The sequence below is a fragment of the Ceratotherium simum genome, chromosome 27 (assembly GCF_057802395.1).
Source record: "Ceratotherium simum simum isolate JZ-2026a chromosome 27, ASM5780239v1, whole genome shotgun sequence".
Taxonomy (NCBI): Eukaryota; Metazoa; Chordata; class Mammalia; order Perissodactyla; family Rhinocerotidae; genus Ceratotherium; species Ceratotherium simum.
The window spans coordinates 9,181,039-9,187,038 of record NC_141926.1 but is presented as its reverse complement, the minus strand read 5'-3'; positions in this window follow the sequence as shown (position 1 = coordinate 9,187,038).

Genomic DNA, 6,000 nt, shown 5'->3' with positions numbered 1-6,000 from the left:
ATACTGCTTTGCTGCAAGGGAGAGGGAGCTTTATTCTGGGTCACCACGTGCTTCATTAAAAGTGAGGAGCCATTTCAAAAGAAGCCAGGGAGCAGAACACTGGGGGGTGCAGAAGCCTCTGCCACAGGGTGGGTGCCCAACCCCAGCAGTGATGCCTGGGTGTCGTGAGATGGGGTCAGAGGCACGGAGGTCTGAGAGTTGGTGTGTGGGCCTGTGGCAGTCTGGGGAGTGGGGGGAAGAGGTGGAACATTGGGCCGTATGGAAAAAGCACAATGGCAGCAGCAGCAAACACCATGGACTGACAGCTAGTATTCTCTCCCGTTTTCTTGGAGAGAGTAAGCATCAACAGCCCATGGGGGGGTGAGGTAGCCCCCAAATAAATGATTGTGAAATTCTTGTCAACAATGGACAGTGGGAAATCAAAACCTATTTAGTAAGATTTAGAAAAAGGGAACACTGTGACTCTCATATGCTCCAAATGTGAGGAACACTTCCTACCCAGCTGTATTAGCGCTCTCCAGAGAAACAGAACCGATAGGATATATAGATATATAAAAGGAGATTTGTTTTGGGAATTGGCTCACGTGATGATGGGGGCTGAGATATGCCATGATCTGCTGTCTGCAAGCTGGAGAACCAGGTGGTATAAATCAATCCAAGTCCCAAGGTCTGAGAATCTGGAGCTCCGATGTCCGAGGGCAGGAGAAGATGGATGTCCCAGCTCAAGAAGAGACAGAGAGGGGCCGGCTCCGTGGCGCAGCGGTTAAGTGTGCACACTCTGCTGCTGGCAGCCCGGGTTCGGATCTCAGGTATGCACCGATACACCCTTGCCCGGCCATGCTGTGGTGGCGTCCCATATAAAGTGGAGGAAGATGGGCACGGATGTTAGCTCAGGGCCAGTCTTCCTCAGCAAAAAAAGGAGGATTGGCATAGATGTTAGCTCAGGGCTGATCTTCCTCACAAAAAAAAAAAAGAGAGAGAGAATTCGCTCTTCCTCTGCATTTTAGTTCTATTCAGGGCCCTCAAGGGGTTAGATGCCAGCCCACAATGGGGAGGGAGGATCTTCTTTACCCAGTCTATTGATTCAAACGCTACTCTTTTCTGGAAACACTCTCACACACACACCCAGAAATGGTTTATCAGCTGTCTGGGCATCCCTCAGCCCAGTCAAGTGGACATAAAACTAACCAACACACCAGTATAAGGTGAGCTACATAGTACCCAACGTTAGTGAGCTACAGGGAGTGTGTTAATTGATATAACCTTTTTGAAGATCAGTCTGATATCATATATCAAGTGTTTTAAATGTTAAGCCCTTTGACCCTGTAATAATTCCAATGTCAGGAACCTAGCCCAAGGACACAATTTCACAAAGCTTATCCACAAAGATGTTTGTTGTATTGATCGTTTAAAAATAGGGGAAAACAGGAGACAACCTAAGTGCCCAGTGTAGGGGAACCATCGTCTTTCTCCTGTTTCTGCCTCAGAGATTGAAACACTTCTGCCTTGAGGAAGGATCGGAGAAGACTCTCCTGCCATTCTCTCTTACCCCATCCTCCCTAACACTCATGGGGAGTGGTGTAACTTATCTGATGGGTGGAAATGGGCAAAGGTGACTGCACACGAGTTGTCTGCCATCTGCTTGGACCTCCCAGGTTGCAGATGGTTGGGCCAAGTCTTTAGATCTCCAGGCCCAGCCCTCCTCACATCAGATTTAAGGAAGAAGGCTTGGTTTTGGCTTCAGATTTATGCAGCACTTGAAAATATGGCTCCATCTGTAATAAATACTGCATTTTAATTCCTGTCGGGTGCTTGTCCATCACAGAATGGTGCCGAAGAGTGATTGTGCTTCCCCCAGAGCATGCCAACCCATGGCGCCTTAACTGAGAACGGTCAGAAGAGGGAGTGCCAGAAACCAAAGAGAATAGGATGGAACCTCTGGAAGCGGCCACAGCAGCTGATGCAGGCTGACTCACAGCTGTTCCTAATATGCGGGGGCCACGTACAGGCTTGACACAAGCGGGCCATTCTGGCAGACTATGGCGTGACTGGAGTGTGGCATTTGAGTCACCATGAGGCTTTGGCTGGTGTCATTCAGCCCTGGCCATGTGACCCTCTGTGACTGTGACCTACACAAGCAGAGCTTGGGCACTCCGGATTTGCAGAAATAGCCTGAGACAGGTATTGAATTATTGGAGAGGGTTTTCCCTCTTTATCATGTGAAACAGATATAAATCTTGGCCCATAAACGCACTTGTTCAAGAATTACGCCATCATTTCTGTGGGTCCCTTGGTCTCTGAGGTTTCCATCCCATCTCTGGCACACTGGGACTTACGTGGTGACAAGGCGTGGAGGGAGAGAGAACATTTGGTCTTCGGTCATGAGTCCAAACAAGTGACCACTGAGACATCAGCTGTCCCTATCTACGTGTCCACATTCAGATTTGTGATTTGGTGGCTATTTCAAAGTGCTATTCTTTGAAAAATGAACCTTTGTTGTGTTTTGACTTAGACTATCCTGACTAGAAAAGGTGGGTAAGTCAATTTCTGCCCATTCCGAAGTAGTAAATGGTGCCACAGCTAACCCCATTGAATTTTACACCGAGGGACTGAGAATCTTGACAACTGCCTCAGGCTGACCTGCATTCTGGAAAGACAAATCAAGAAGAATCTCTCTTTCCTCTGGATCTTTCCTTTTCTGCCTCCCTTTCCCCACATTCCATCCAGTCTGCACCACAGTGATTGGCTAGTAGGGGGTCTGTAGTGTCCAACATAGCAGGTTCTGGGACAACGGCTGTAGCAGTTGACTTAGTTGGGTTTTCTCTGTTCAGTGGGCATGGGGCTGGTAATATGACATTGTGTGTCCCACTGAGTCTTTGAAAAAGTGGGACATACAAGAAATTTTGGATTGGATCAATTTGCCTAAGGAGTGACACCCATTCTAACGAGAGCCTAGGCAGCAGCCTGAGGAAACCCAGGCACTTGATTGAGATCCTCCTGACTAAACCAGGGCAGGTCAAGAAATTAGGGAGGGCAGAATTTTGGATTTGAATTCTGTTGGCTTATTTCATATACGTGATTTCACATTTGGACTTTTAATTCTCACTGAAAATCTAATTACTGGAGGTTTTGTTAAAATTGGAACATTTTTATATTACTGACATTTTTTATTTAGACTATTTTATGCTATTAGTTGGGCTTATTGCAAAACACAGTGTTTTTCAAACTTTTTTCTTAATTTACGACAGGCAGTAGTGAAATGCAGTATACATCATGGCCCTATAATTGAAATACAACGTACAAAATAAAAACGTCTCAGCCTGGGTTCCCCTGGAAGCAGAGCCTGTGACAAAGGCTTGTGTGTAGGCAGTTTATTTGGAAAGTGACACTAGGGAGCAGGAGTGGGAAGCAAGAGGAGCGAAACAGGACAGACGAGCCAACACAGCGTGCGTCAGAGTTCACCATTGCCATGGTGACGGCGCTCCATCTCACAGGACCGCCTGAGCAGCTCACGAAATGAAGCTCAGAACCATCTCCTTGGGGGATTGACGCCTGCCCCACTCTGGGCTCCACCGTGTCCTATGGGTGTTAACTCCCCCTCCTCCCAGGGTGCACCATCATGTGGCCCCTGTGTGGACTTGCTCAAAGCAGCAGGAATAAGAGGTGGAACAGGAGGACCTGAAGTGGCCACAAGGCGGGTTTAATTAAGGTGTTTACCCTTACCAAGTGCCATGCACTCTGTATATTGTATTCTACTCTAGTTCACACACACACATACACACAAACACACACACACAAGCTAGTTGAGGCCCACTAGCCAGTGGTTCTCAAAGTGTGGGCTGGAGACCCTGTTTCAGGGGGTCTGTGAGGTCAAAACCATTTTCATAATAATACTGAGATGCTATTTGTCTTTTTCACTCTCATTCTCTCATGAGCATGCAGTGGAGTTTTCCAGAGGCTTTGTGACATGTGGTACCAGAACAGACTGAATGCAGAAGCAGATATGAGAACCCAGCTGTCTTCCATTAAGCCAGATGTTTAAGAGATCTGCAAAAACGTAAAACTCTACTCGTCTCACTAAATTTGTTCTGAAAGTTATTTTTCATAAATATCTTAAATATATCAAAATGTAATAGGTTATCATTTATAAACAAATATTTAAAAAATTTCTATTTTAATGTCTAAATATAATCTGCATACACAAAAGCTCTTTCAGGCTCGCACTCTTTATGAGTATAAAGGAGCCCTGACATTAAAAAAAAAAAAGGTGAGAATCGCTGCACTAAACTGATCACGACCCTCAAAAGAATTGCAGCACATAGTCTGAAAAACAGCGGCTTCACCTCTTACGAGCTATCAGGACAACACGGCTGGGAAGCAGAATGAAAAGTTAATTTGAGGTTTAAAGTGCAGTGCAGTACTGGAGTTAATTAAGGTCCTTTTGCGACCCACTTCAAAACCTTCTTGGGCCCATGACTGGCCCTAGGGGAATACAAAGGGATAACGTTGATCCAGGCAGGAGTCTCACAGAGGTAGGAAGAGGACTGCTTTGACAACTGCCACCTTCTCCAAAGTGAACCACCAGTCCCCTGGGTGACCACAGACTCAGTTAAGTCCGATCGATTAAGGCAGAAGTTCTCACCCCTGCCTGTATGTTATGTGTCTGGGAGACATTAAAAATTCCCCTGCCTGGACCCCACTCCAGACCAATGAATCAAAATTTCTTGGGGTGGGGCACAGGTGCTATTCTTTTCACTGATGTATAACTTACATCAAGAGCACAAATCTTAATGATATAACTCTTATTTTTTCAAACATGTTATACCCAGGTGACCACCACCCAGATCAAGATATAGGGCATTTCCAATGCACCAGCAGGCTCCCTCATGCCACCTTCTAGTTAATACCACTATTCTAATATTTATCACCACAGATTAATTTTTCCTTATTTTGAACTTCATATAAATGGAATCATACAGTACATATTCTTTTATGTCTGGTTTTTTTTTGCCCAACATTACGTCTGTGATAGTCATTCGTGTTGTTAGGTAGAAGAGTAATTCATTCTTGTTTGCATGGCTGTGTGGTTTTCCATTGTATACACAGATCACAATTTATTTACCTTCTACACTTGATGGAGTTGGCTGGTCCCCTCAAACTGCTCTTAAATGAGGTGACATGTCATGCTCTTACCTTAAAAAATACAGGAACTGGGACAAACAAGGGAACAGGAACAGCAGATTTGTGTCATCCATCTCACGCTTACGGGGCAGGGATATGGGGATTGAAATGGAAGTCCTAGTTTTCCCAACTATCTAAAATTATTAGTTTCTTTTTCTTTTTTTTTTGTTTACAGAAGGTATAGTTAAATTTGCATAAGTTAAAATGTGTGGCTTCACTCCTGTGTAGAGATTTTGGGTGTCAAAAGTTAGAAGGCCTTGAATGCTAGATGAGCTTGGCTTTGGTTCCACTGGTGAACTGTGAGTATACTCTTGCTAAGTTACATATGTTTGTTTTTTCATACTTCTATTTAAACTTCTTAATCCTACATGAAACACACGCAGATATTAATAAGGCAAAGTCATTCAAACTAATTAATATACCAAATCCTCCAGCCCTCTCAACTGCCTTCCCAAATACTCTCTGATTCAGTAAAAGGCATAACCCTCCAACCTAGGAATGACCCTTGATCACAGCCTCTCTCAGTAGCCCGCCTGCCCTGCACAACCAGATCCATCTACCCAGTCAGCTGTGTCTCCAACAAACGCTGCAAAGCCACTCACTCCTCCCCAGCTCCACTGCTACCGCTCTGCTCTCCACGGCAGGCACTTCCTGCCCGGACGAATGCGATAGCCTCCTCACTGGTCTCCTTACTTCCATTCTCACCCCAACCTCAACCCCCCCCCCCAATCCTTCCTCCACCCACCAGCCAGTGGCTTTTTAAAAACATAAATCAGGCCATGTCATGCTTTTCCTTAAAGTCTCCCAATAGCTCAGTAT